This window comes from Spermophilus citellus, assembly GCF_964194105.1.
Source record: "Spermophilus citellus genome assembly, chromosome: 17".
Taxonomy (NCBI): domain Eukaryota; kingdom Metazoa; phylum Chordata; class Mammalia; order Rodentia; family Sciuridae; genus Spermophilus; species Spermophilus citellus.
In genome coordinates, this window is record NC_138199.1 from 46186701 (window position 1) to 46201370 (window position 14670).

The following is a 14670-nucleotide window of genomic DNA, read 5'->3' on the forward strand; positions in this document are numbered from 1 at the left end:
ATGGCTTATTAAAGTAAGTTCAGGTTCTATATGTAGTTCAAAGAGAGAGAGGAATAAGGAATATTTTAAATGTTCTCACAAAAATTACACACACACACACACACACACACACATATATATATATGTATATATATATATATATATACATATACATATACTAAATTAATTATAAAATTAAAAAGATAAAATTTGAAGGACAGTTTCCAAAGGACAAACCTAACATTTTATCATTCTAATTGTCATCACAAAAAGTTAATTTAAAAAATTTACTAGTTCAACAAAAGAAAGGGAAGATGAAATGTAGAACCAATGAAAAGGATGATGAAAGAGATAAAATGGAATAATTCTGCATATATCCATCATTGAAGCACGCAGGTGCTCATCATATAAGAACCTATCTTACTATATAGCAAAAAACAAACAAAAACAAAAACAAAACAAAAAAGCAGATATGTAACATTTAAAAGAGGCATATATAATAATTAAAAACTCAGGAAAGTTGGAAGTAAAAAGAGAGGATACGTTGAATTGATCATCAAAATTTCATGTTCTGAGAGATTCAGGTCTAACTAATTTAATACACAGTTTCCATCAAATGTATTCAAATTTCATGGAACCAGTAAACTCTATTTTACAAAGGTACTTCAGAGATAGAGTCTATTTTATGTTTTTGTGGAAAATACTACAACAAATATAATATTAATGGTGAGATGTTATAAGTTTGCCATAAATAATACATGATAAAGTTACTGGCTTTCATCACTTCTGTTTTCTAACAGTGAACAAGAGGATCTTGTTTTGGTAATAATATAATAAAGCATAAAATTAGAAAAATTAAAAAGTGAGAAAATGAGATAAAAGCATTTTTACATGGTAGCTTTGGCCTTTTGGAAAATCCAGGAACATGAATAGGCCACTAGCATTCATAATAGTTCAACAAAGTTTCTAGATGAAACATCAAAATTCTAATATAAAAATAGGTCCATAAAAATCAAATTCTTTATCACATAACAAAAATGAGTACTGAGCAAAAAAAAAAAAAAAAAAAAAAAAAAAAAAAAAAAAAAAAACAACAAAGACCCTCCATTCACATCAGAAATAAAATCCATGAAACTAGAAATAAATTTAACCAAGTAATGGCCAAAGATAAAAAGAAAACATTATCAAAAGGCATCAAAGTAGATCAAAATAAAAATAGACTTATGTTGTGTGTATGGTCAGAGATAATAAGTCATAAAAGAAATACAAAATATAAATTAAGCATTAAGCTGCAAAACTACACATAGGAAGGAATAGAATAAAGAAAGAAGATATAAGAGATGAATTAAGGTAAAAGGTAGATTTTTTTCTAATAGAATATAACTCTCTACACTCTGAAACACGAATTTTATAATAGTCAATTTTCTATAAAAACATTATCTATTAAAATTCACTAAAGGAAAAGTAGAAAACTTGTAATTTTAGAATGAATTGAAAAATCAGTAAAAGATTCAATCCTGTCAAAAGTTGCCAAATAATGATAATTTTCTCAGAAATTTGTATCAAGAAGATAATTTTTGCAATGAGAATTTTTTGTAACCTTGAAAAAGAAGGACCTTTTTACAAAGCATCATAAACTTAGGGTAACCTTAATGCCTTGTTCTCACAAACGCACACACACACACACACACACACACACACACACACACACTTACCTATGTTTACCAATGAGAAAATCTACTTGCCTCAGAATCATCTAACATTTTACTTATGAAATTTCTAGACTTCAAACCAATTCAGAATCAGAAACCTTGGGAGGAAACTCAGCAGATGGGCAGGATAAGGTTATGAGAACTATGTTTATTGATAGGCTTTTTAAAAGATTCACCATAAGATTCTGATACATGCAGATTGAATTTTAGCATCATTCCTATAAGAAATTAAGTAATAAATATAGATTTATATATGCTATAAAGTGAAAAAAGCAAAGTATAGGAAAGTATAGGAATACCGAATAAAAACATAAATAATGACTATGGACAGTATTTTGGGGAATTCCCAAAGAACTCCAAGAAATTAATTAATATAATCTATATGGTTGTTTTTAGCCAGTCCTATGTTGAGACTTGGAAAATACATTTTATTTTAATAATATTCACCATAACTTAATTTGAAAAGTCTAACATAGACTGAAAGAAACATTCTTGATTTTCAATGGTGCAACATTATAGAGGGGAGAAAAATATTGACATTTTGTGACTTTAAAGTGTGCTACTGTACATGTACAAATATGTAACAATGAATCTCACCATTAAGTGCAACTATAATGCACCAATAAAAAAACATGGAAAAAATAAAATAAGGTATGCCAGATGTGATTTTTTTATTTCCACTTTGGAGAGAGAGAATCAATAATTATCTATGTAAATTGAATTAAGTATGGTCTGTAGTAGGGGAATAACCAAAGTGATATTTAAATGCCTTTTCTAGTTCCAGTTTTAAAAGTTTTTCATTATGCTTATGGTATTACTAGAAAATGACATATTATATCTGTATATTATTGATTGGATTGTGTTATTTCATAATAAAATGGAATGTTTTTACATTTTTAAAGATTGTAAAGTATCTTGAAATAATTATGCTGAATATTTCCCTGAACAACAGTTATTTCAGATTCTGCTTCAGCTATCTCCAGTGCTGTTCAGCTTGTATACTTTGGTGATTCAAATAGTGGCTTGGAATTGCTATAAGAAGAATTGACAATGAACTATTTGTAACACGCCATTACCTCAACTGGGTGGCCCAATATAGCTAAAATTACACTCAGTTTACTTATTGCTCCATTACTAGTTGCTAATTAGGCAGCATATTTTAGTGAAATGTTTACATGCTTTGCTATCAGAGTTGCATATAGTTCCCCGCTTCTAGCACATTATAGTAAATATAACATTTTACTACTTGCTGGGCAATTAGAATCACTACATATGTAACTCAGTTTGTGAATTGTCATCTTTATAATTAAGAATTGAAGATGCTTATAATTTGAGCCCAGAATGGAAGTAGGGTAGAATTATTATTATAATAATCTAAATACTTCTGCTTTAAAATAAAAAAAAAAATTAGATTGTTATAAAGAGAAAATACTGGCATTATCATTTTGGTTAGGATACATTACTTCCTGGGATGAAAATTTCTCGGAGGAATGATTATAAGGTCAATTATGAACAAGAAAATGAGGACATTAAGGTCCTGAAGGAAAAAGGATTATAAGGACCAAGGGAAAAAATAGGCGTTGCTTTGAAAAACAGACTAATTCTTTTATTTTAGGGGACAGGCAGCACATTTGAGAGGGGTGGGTCTATCAATACAAAGTCAGATTACTCTAGAGGGCAAGAATCAGTGTTACCTTTATAAGCAAGGACAAAGTTATATACCTCCGTATTTTGGTGAAAGATGTGTAGAAAATCTTCTGAGTACATATGGAATTCACCATAATTACACTGGACTAAGTTTGTTTAGATGTGTAATTATCTGTTATTACTCGTTCAAACATCCAGCACAATCTTCATCTATGGAACCATAAAGCCACCAGGAGAGGTAGGTGTCAATATAGCCATTGAGGATTGACTAACCAACCAGTATGCTCATCTAGCAAAATGGCGGGTCATCTGAGATCAGCCAGCTTGAAGATATCACATTGTTTAAGTTAACAAGGCATCAGTAGTCAGGAAAGTATAAATTACTGTAAGCCAGGCATTTGATAAATCATTTCCTCTGATTCTAACAACAAGCATACAAGGTAATAATTATTTTCCATATTTTATGGATACCCTGAACAGGTTAATGTAAACTCTAGATAGGAGGGATGATTCAAATTCAGACCTGTATTTTTCCAAAGTCTTTGTGTGTTCCATTCCTCTATACAAATTCAACCCTTGTTTTGGGTTGGATCTTAAATGCCCCCTAAAAGCTGATTGTTGAAAGGTTGATCCCCAAAGCAGTAGAGTTCAGAGATGAGGCCTTTGGGAGATGATTGGCTTGTGAGGGCTCTATCCTCATCAATGGATTAGTTCACTGATGGATTCAGAGATTAAAGGGCTATTGAGAAGTCTTGGAAACTTCAGGAGTTGGGGAATAGGTGGAAGAAATAGATAACAGGGGCATGCAGTAGATAATGCAAGTTATATTTTGTTTCCAGCCCCTTATAAGCTCTTTATTTTCTGACTGCCATAAAGTAAGCAACTTTATTCCACTATATGCTGTCCACCTTGATGCTCTAACCCCACCATAGGTCCAGAAACAATGAGCTAGTTGACCACAAATAAAAACCTCTGAAACCATGAGCCAAAGTAAGTCTTTCCTCCTTTAAGTTGATTTTGTCATGTATTTTGTCACAGTGACAGAAAGCTGACTGAGATATCCCTTTAAGATATGCCTTGTTAACTTATGTTATTATCAATAACATACTTACTAACCAAGCTTTTTGATACTTAATAAACTTATCATGTACATGCAATATTGCTTCATTCTCATGTAGTTGTAAAATATTTTAGCCTCTTATGTGAACTTTCACAGAATTATTAGCCATCATCTAAAAAAATGCATTCCAAAATATCTATTAGATTGCTCATAATTCAAAGTATTTTTTTCATTTAAGAACTATTATAAGCAATGAAAAGAATCAGCATCAGTCCTTTAAACTTAACATGCATAAACATAAAATAAATATCGTAAGTATACCATCACTTGTCATAAAATAAACATCATAATAATATCATCACTTGTAGAATAATGTCTTAATGACATAATTGAAACACAGACCAATGTACACATTTTAGCTTGCAACTCATTCAATGTCATAACTTTACTCATGTTTTAACCACATAAGTATAGCCAATTACACATAAATTACAATCCTGAGTCCCAGGGTACCTCTATGTATACTACTAAATACGAATATTAAACATTAAGAGTAGGTCTCTATTAATACTTAATTCATATGTGAAAACAGAAACACTTTTTTTCCCCTCATTTCATGTGCCCATTTATTAAGCCAGTTGAGCAGGGGGATATATATGAGCTTGGTTAAATTTTCAAGAATAATTTCCAGAATGTTTGGTTTTAAGTAAAGTTTGAATTTGTTAACTGTCTGCTTTTCTCATTATAATTTTATATTGTTTGTAAGAAGAGAAAAAACAAAAACAAAAAAATCTATGATTCTAAATCCCCAAATTACAATTTCTATGCAATGTTTCTCACTTATGCATATTTATGTGCAGTACTACAGTTTGAGACAATATACCCATAGGCAATATGTGTATAGGTGATATATTTCTAAATGTGCCTGTAGGCAACATACATAAGATACTTTTAGACAATGTAACTATAGGTAACATATGTATAGGTGATACACTTTCATGTGTGATATAGCATTGCTCTTAACAATTTGCCTCAACTTTTCAAAGAATTAAATGATAAATTTAGATCCAGGTGAAATTACTCATGATCTGAACCCAGAAAAGAGAGAGAAGAAAGAAATCACGCATGAACAGGAACCACAGAATGTTAGCTGATGGTGGTATCGCACACCAGGAAGGGGGAATCTGAATTAAGTCATAGACAGACACAGGATCCTAACTGGAAACTTAGATACTGTTGAAGTAAGATATACATAAAGAGAGTTTGACAGAGTTTGACATAAATGGAGATTGACAGGCCAGTGAATGAGAAAGAAACTTAGAAGCATATTTTCATAAAAGCCAAGACAGGGTTGTTTCAAGAAGGAACACAAGAAAGTCCAGGCCATTGAATACCACTGATAGATGAGGCAAAAGCATAAAGGGCAACTGAGAAGTCCCAGATTTAACAGCACAGGGATTGTAATTAACATTGCCGATGTGCGTGGTTTTGGAGAGATTGAAGAAAGAAAAGCGCTTTTAGTTCTAACTACACTATATACGAGATAATCTGAAAAAAAATTCTCCCCACTAAGACTTAAAATCATTACATAAAAGATTGCAAGTATTAAATAAAATTCAAATGAGTTCCAAGGGAATTTTATACAGGAGGTATCCCAGTGGTCATGGTGACGGAATTGAAATAAGAGTTATGACACTAAACTGATACTTCAGTGTGTGTGTGTGTGTGTGTGTGTGTGTGTGTGTGTGAGAGAGAGAGAGAGAGAGAGAGAGAGAGAGAGAGATGATAGGGAGAATGTATCAATATCAAAACTATGAGTTTGGGTCCAGGAATTAAGGCTCTCAGACTCAGGCAGACTATTCTAAGTGAATATATAAAATAGAAATGATCTACCAGCAGCAAAAAGAGGTAACAAAACAACTTATTTATTTATTTGCCTAAGCCTCAGTATTAGATTAGAAAAATACAAGCCCTTTCAGGGAAATTGTATCCTCAGATGTGAACCCTGCACAGATTTGTGTTTTAAATTCATTACTATATGTTTCAGGAACAAGAAGAAGGTTGAGTACATTATTAATTTGGGGCTCTATGAAGATAAATGGGCTTATCAAAATTATCAGTAACAGTTACAGTAAACATACAGTTAACAGCTAATGTGATGGAAGCCGAATAGAGAAATAAAGCAAAAATAAAAAAGAAATCAAAAGAAAACCATAGTAAATCAAAAGTGAGAAAACTGATGATAAAGAAATAAATCTAAGTATATCAATAAATAAACAGTACATGTTAATTAAAAACTATAAATTCTCATGTTACACTTAAATAAGATCTAGCTACATGCTGCTTGGAATACACAATTTTAAAACTTACAGAAACAAAAGAATAAAATAAATTGGATAGAAAATATATAAACAAAATAAACCAGGGCTAGCTATATAAATGCTAGACAAATAGACTTAATCCATAACTTGTAGTTACTACATTTGAATGAAAGGATTATATTTGCAAACATTTGAAAGTCTGAATGCATATGAATCACATAATATTTTACCCAAGTAAAAATGAAATCTGATATTAAAATGATAGAAAATAGAATTATAGTAAGAAATCTTACCTAAGTAAATGGAATCTAAATAATATTGACAATTAGTGAGATTATAGGGTGTTTGTGTGTCCCAACCATTTTGCTTGCATTCCTGAGCATATATTGCAGAAAAATGCACTAAGTAATAAGAGAATGTTTATTTTACATAGCACACAAGGGTTATCCACCAAAATTCTCTTCTATTAGGCCACAAAGAAAATATCAACAACAAAAGCTGATATCTATCCATATAGACAATTTTGGGGGCCAAATCCTCTTATTCTCCAAAATTTCTTTTTTTTTAATATATACTTTTTTTTTTTAGAGAGAGAGAGTGAGAGAGGGAGAGAGAGAGAGGAGAGAGAGAATTTCAATATTTATTTTTCAGTTATCGGCAGACACAACATCTTTGTTTGTATGTGGTGCTGAGGATCGAACCTGGGCCGCACACACACCAGGCGAGCGTGCTACCACTTGAGCCACATCCCCAGCCCCTCCAAAATTTCTTAGTAAAAAAATAAAAGCACTGCAAAGGGAGAAAGTCCTATTATTTGGAAATCTTGAAATATACAGTTTAAAGCCACTTAAGTATTTAAATAGAGAACACTATTGCTATCAACTATTTAAAATTATTTGGAGACTCTTAACGGTTTGGGGAAACTATCAGGCAGTACACATCAGGAAATTTATAATCAACTTATGGTATAAAAGCAAGAAGTATGAAAATTAATGAGTTAACTGTTTAAAGATGTTAGAAAATGGTCACGTGTAAACTTTAAGAAATAATGGGGCTAATATTAGACATCAGATGTTAGGGTCTGTAAACAAGTCACAATGGCGCCTGGCAAATGTTAGAGTCTATAAACAAGTCTGGATGGTGCCTGGCATATTGCCAGAGGGAGTGGTTTGTGAAGTAACGCCAGCGAGCCATTAAGTGTGGAGATTCCTTATTGGTTGACTGATGTATCTAGTTTATGCTAATTAAGATCAGCTGTGTGGAATGTATAAATACCGCTCAGGTCCTACAATAAAGGGCTCCCACTCCTGCTGTATCAATGTACAAGTTGTTCATCACCCCCTGGTTATTTTGCTGGAGCCAGACTGCAACAATCAGAAAATAAAAACAATGAAACAATATGAATGATCCAGAAAAACATGTTATTTTTTGGTCTTTGAACAAATTCATAAGTAATAAAAAAAAGTCTGTTAAGATTAATCAGTAGGTAAATAAGATACGATAACTCATTGGGGTGAATACAAATAATTCATATCAGGGTGTGACAAAGGGAACAAAACTATAGAGGATTGTGTAATATGATAAATTAAATACAAATTTCTCAAAATTTAAATGAAACTTATCTATTTTTGGAAATGTACAACTGACAAAGACTGACCCAAGAAAGATGAAAAAGCTTGAATGTCATTACAGATACTAAATCTCTAGTAAAAAAAGAAAATCTTTCTAAAAAATGTACACATGAATATAATCACCCTGCTCAGAAATTTTATAGACATGCACTTCCAAACAATCAAGATATACTCTACATCAATTTAACACAAAATGTTCTTGGGAACATAAAAAGAAAGAACATTCAAACACTTATTGATAAGGACAGTATAATCTTGACATCAAAGATTGTAGGAGGAAGGAAAATTATATTCCAAATTCATTTGTGAAACTAGATACAATGATGCTTTAAAAAGCATTGTAACCTATGGCCACGAATTGCTTAACTATAATAAATATGTGCTCTTGGTCTCATGACAAGGTACATTTTCTCTTACCAATGTAATTTGCATTTCCTTAGAATTAATGACAGGTTTAAGTTGGGTGAAAGTTTTTTATGGTCCCTAATCAGCATTTGCATCATGAAATCATTAGTAGAATTTAGATTTGTTTTCTGAAATATTGTCCAGGGGTCCATTCTTATCTCTGATTCCTGAGTCTTTGAACAAGAAGAAATCAGTAGGTTTCTTCTGAGAAATTTGCTCATCTGCATATATTGAGAAAAGAGAGAGATTGACTTGTTTCCTCCTCCTCCAGAGTTTTCAAATGCTGTGTGTCTTTCAGAAATCAATAATTTAGAAGCATCCAATTTTTCATTTTTATTTGAAACCTAGAGGAGTCTGAGTTAAATTTATCTTGAAATAATATATTCTAGAACAAATATTCTCGACAAATGGACAAATGTAATTTATTTAAAAGTGTTTTAGCACAGAGAGTGCCATGCTCTGCATGGGTTAGTTGGGATAGTTAGTTTACATGAAACTTTTAGGTGAATGCTGACTCAAATTCACCTAAAAGTTTCATGTAAACTAACTATCCCAACTAACCCATGCAGAGCATGGCACTCTATTTTTCAATCATGTGATTCTTGTCTTTAAGTCTATTGATGTGATGAATTACATTTATTGATTTCCATATGCTGAACCAAACTTGCATTCCTGGGATGAACCCCACTTGATCATGGTGGACTATCTTTTTAATATTTTTTTTGAATGGAATTTGCCAGTATCTTATCAAGAATTTTTATATCAATGTTCATGAGGGATTTTGGTCTGAAGTTTTCTTTCCTTGATGTTTCTTTGTCTGATTTTGGTATCAGAATGATACCTGCTTCATAGAATGAGTTTGGAAGGGTTTCCTCCTTTTTATTTCATTGAGGAGGATTGGTGTTAGTTCTTCTTTGAAGGTCTTGTAAACTCAGGGAAGAATCCATCTGGTCCTGTGCATTTCTTTGTTGGTAGGCTTTTGATCATGTATTCAATTTCACTGCTTGAAACTGATGTGATTAAATTTTCTATGTCCTACTGATTCAGTTTGGATAGGTTATATGTCTCTAGAAAGTTGTTAAGATCTTCAAGATTTTCTTTTTTATTATACAACAAGTTTTCTCAATAGTTTCTAATTATGATCTATAATTAAAGTAGTGTCTGTTTTGATATTTCCTTTTCATCAAAATTTTAGTAATTTGAGTTTTCTCTCTTCATTAGTTTGGCTAAGACTTATAAATTTTATTTATTCTTTGAAAGACCCATTTTTTTGTTTCATTGACTTTCTGGACTGTTTTCTTGTTTCAATTTCATTGATTTTAGCTCTGATTTTAATTATTTCATGCCTTTACTGCCTTGAGTGTTTTTTTCTTCTTCTTTATCTAGGGTTTGGAGATATAATGTTAGGTTATTTATTTGTTGATTTTCTATCAATTTAATGAATGAACTCAATGCAAAAAATCAACTTTCCTCTTAGAACTGCCTTCACATTGTTCCAGAGATTTTGATGCGTTGTATTGCTCTTCTCATTTACCTGTAAGTATTTTTTCCCCATTTCATCCATAATTTCTTCTGCTATCCATTGATCATTCAATAGCATATTATTCAGTCTCCAGGTGTTAGAGTAACTTCTATTTTGTGTTTTATCATTGATTTCAAATTTCACTCCATATGATTTAATAGATTTTTTGCATTTGCTAAGAGTTGCTTTTTGGCCTAAGATAAGGTCTATTTTATAGGTGGATTTGTGTGGTGCTGAGAAAAAAAAGTACATTCAGACATTGATGGATAAAACACTCTTTATATGTCTATTAACTCTAAATTATTTTTTTTGTTTTATAGCTTCTTTTTTTAAAATTTTTATTGTTGGTTGTTCAAAACATTACATAGTTCTTGACATATCTTATTTCACACTTTGATTCAGTGGGTTATAAACTCCCATTTTTACCCCATATACAGATTGCAGAATCACATCGGTTACACATCCACTGTTTTACATATTGCCATACTAGTGTCTGTTGTATTCTGCTGCCTTTCCGAACCTCTACTATCCCCCCTCCCTTCCCCTCCCCTCCCATCTTCTCTCTCTATCCCATCTTTATTTAGCTTTTGTTTGGAGGATTTCCCCTGTGAGGTGTGTTAAAGACACCCAGTATTATTGTGTTATTGTCTATTCAATTCTTGAAATTGAGAAGGATTTGTTTGACATATGTAGATGCTCCATTGTTTGGGGCATAAATATTTACAATTGTTATGTCTTATTGATGTATGATTCCCTTAAACAGTAGGAAATGTCCTTCTTTGTCCCTTCTGATTAACTTTGGATTGAAGTTCACTTTACCTGACATGAAAATAGAATCCATGCTTGTTTATGAGACCCATGTGAATGATATCTTTTTCTCTATCCTTTTACCTTCAGTCTGTGGATGTCTTTGCTGAGTGTCTTTGACATACCATATTGTTGGGTCATGTTTTTTTAATCCAATCTGCCAGTCTATAGTTTTTGATTGATATGTTTATGCCCTTTGCATTCAAAATCTTGAAGATCTGGACAAATTTGTTTCATTATTGAGAAAGGATTTTATTCCCTGTCATTTTGATTTATTTCTTGTTTTTAATTTGAATTAGTTATTTTTTCTTTGATTGTCTATTCCTCCTCCATAGTTCCTCCCTTTACTTTTTAACTTGTATTTTTCATTTCTTCTTCATGAAATATTCTATTGAGTATGGTTTGTAGAACAGGCATTCTAATTGTGAATTCCTTCAACTTTTGTTATCAAGGAAAGTTTTTTTTTTCTAATTTCATTGTCAAGTCTGAAGCTTAATTTTGCTGGATATAGTGTTCTTGGCTGGCATCCATTTTCTTTTAGAGATTTGTATATACTATTCCAAGACCTCCTCACATTGAGGGTCTGGGTTGAGTAATGAGCTAAGATCCAGGTTGGTATTCCTCTAAATGTGACATGTCAATTTTCTCTGGAAGCATTTAAAATTTCTCTCTCTTTTTTTTTTTTTTTTGTATGTTAGGCATTTTCATGATACTATGCTTTGGTGTGTGTCTGTTGTAATTATGTATATTTTGGGTCCTGTAAGTTACTTGTATCTGATTTTCCCTTTCATTTTTCAGGTTTTGGAAATTGTTTGATATTATTTCATTGAAAATGTTGTTCATTCTTTTCCTTTGTATCTCCAAACCTTCATCTATCCCAATAAATCTTGAGTTTTGGTCTTTTTAGGTTATCCAATGTTTCTTGAAAGTTCTGTTCATGGTTTCTTGACATTTTTTTTCTCCATGGTCAACTATATTTTCAATATTATATATTTTGTCTTCCTTGCCTGGAACTCTTATCTTCCAAGTGGTCTAGTTTGCTGGTGATGTTTTCCATTGAATTTTAAATTTGTTTTATTGATTCCTTCATTTTAAGTATTTCTACTGGATTTTTTTTCAGAATCTTTCTTTATTGAAGTGATCTTTCACTTCCTGTATTTTCTCTCTGATTTTACTAATTGCATCTTCCTTTACCTCACAGATCATTTTAACTATGTACATTCTAAACTCCTTCTCTGATGTTTCTTCCTCTGTGTTATTCATTGATTCTGTTCCTGAAGTATCTTATTTTGTTTAGGGTGATTTGTTCTCTTGCTTTTTCATGTTGTTTGTGTATCTGTCCATCTAAAAGTATGGATCTGAGGCAGTAGAGTTTCTACCCTGTGAACTTGTAGTGTTCCTGAAGGTTTCCAATACCTTACCTTGCTGAGCAGCTAGCTACCTGTCTGATTTCTTGGTTTCATGCCATGGAGCAGCCAGGAAGGTGACCTTCTCTTTTCTGTCATCTTGAAACTGCCTAAACTTGGTATTTTCTTAGTTTAGCTTCAATACTGAGTAATGTAGTCTTGAAAATAAACACTTCAGTAGCTGATTTGTGAACATCCTCTGAAATCAACATAAATAACACTCAGCAACTTAAAAATTCATGGTAAGAATCTTAAAAATATTTTCCTGAGTATAATTCTGTACCTTCTAATGTGTACTATGTTACACACAAAATTCTCCAAAAGACAGAAAAAGAGGAAGCACTCCTTAATTCGTTGCATGAGGCTAGTACAATCATGACTTCAGAAAAGTCAGAAAAAATGAACAAGCTGAAGTCAGCAATTTTTAAAAATAATATATTTTTTTAACCAAGTAGAATTTTCCCCTGCAATGATTCATAGAATTAGTGACAACTCCAAGTGGCCCTGAACTGCCCATCTGGCATTCTACCCTGAAATCATTAGTGAGATTGAGATTTGTGTTTAATATGTTAAGTCAGAAGACCAAACTCAACCCTCATCCTGCCTTAATACACCTGAGGGTTGACTATTTATTTTAGGATCTTGTGTGTTCATTTTTTTTCTTCCAAAATTTCTTGTGTATAGTTCAGAGTATGAAAGTATATGACCTCTATTCCATTCAGATTAAGTTATACAATAACAATAAAGAGTACAACTGTCATTAAACATGGTTAACACTATTTGTTGGATGTGTAAATATAGAGGCCACTTTGTCTGAGGTTCCTTGAAATTTCCTAGTTTCAGATATGCAAGTCCAGGTTCTAGGAAAATACTCTTTATTAGGCCAATGAGGATGCTTGTTTGCCCTACCGTGTGTGAAGGTATATATATATATATATATATGTGTGTGTGTGTGTGTGTGTGTGTGTGTGTGTGTGTGTGAGAGAGAGAGAGAGAGAGAGAGAGAGAGAGAGAGAGAGAGAGAGAAGAGAGAGAGGAAGAGAGAGAGGAAGAGAGGTTTGTTTCTGTTTTGTGTTTTCTTGGTTTAAAAATGTTGGGAGGATAAAACTGAAGCAACAGAGATAACTAGAACTAAGGAAACAGAGGATCACATAACATGAATTCTTCTACCTCAATTATCAATCAAAAGTGAGACAAAATGACACCCAAATAAATGGAACATGGTATTTGATATACAGACTGCTGGGAGTCTTCACTGTTATCCGGAGAAGAAAGAAAAGATGGCTCAAATATAAGAAGAATTCAGTTGATATAGCAGTTTAGATTCCATCCCTGCTTCTGAGTGAGTTCAACAGCTCTAGACCACAGGAGTTTAAATGCAAAGTTCTAGAAATAAGAGGTTTCCATAAAGACTCACACTAGGCTTGATTGGATCAAGACAATTTCCTCAGCTTTGTTAAAAATACCTGGTATTTTCCCTAATGAAATTACTTTACCTCTGAAATCTGAGGCAGACAATATTTGTTCCTAACTCCCTACATCCTATTGAACCAACCTTTCAAAACTCCTGTCCTGAATCACTGTGATTCATCATGGACAGGGACACATCCATCAGTGACAACTGTGCTTTTAAAAAGCAGAGGTGGCCCAGGGATGAAGCTGGCAGACGAGCACAGTGTGTGATTGGCATCTACATACTCACTGCAATAACATAAATTGGTCCTGTTGAGATTAGACTCTTTGTTTTTGTTGGCCTCTTAACTCTGCTATTTGTATGAAGAGAAGACTTGTGAAATTCAAATCTTTCAACACATCCCAACTTCAGGGAACTTTGGTGACAGGAAGAAACCCTTACACCAGGCTGACAGAACAGTGGGTTCTCAGCAAGAGGGAAGATTCAGGGAGGAAGTGAGCAGCAGGTAGCATTGTGGGTAAACTAGACATCACACCAACACCCATGGATCAGAAACCATCAGGGTGAGTTCTTTTTTTGAAAGAAGGTTCTAAGACTGTCAGGCATAATCAGACTCAAACATTAAAAAATAAATAAAAAATTATCCCAGAGCCAATTAGATTAAATATGGTTATTTAAGTAAAGTGATAGGTTTTCAAAAACATGTTGGAATCTGTATGCCAAGATAAACATCTCCTTTGGAAATATTTACTTCCTTCGATGATAT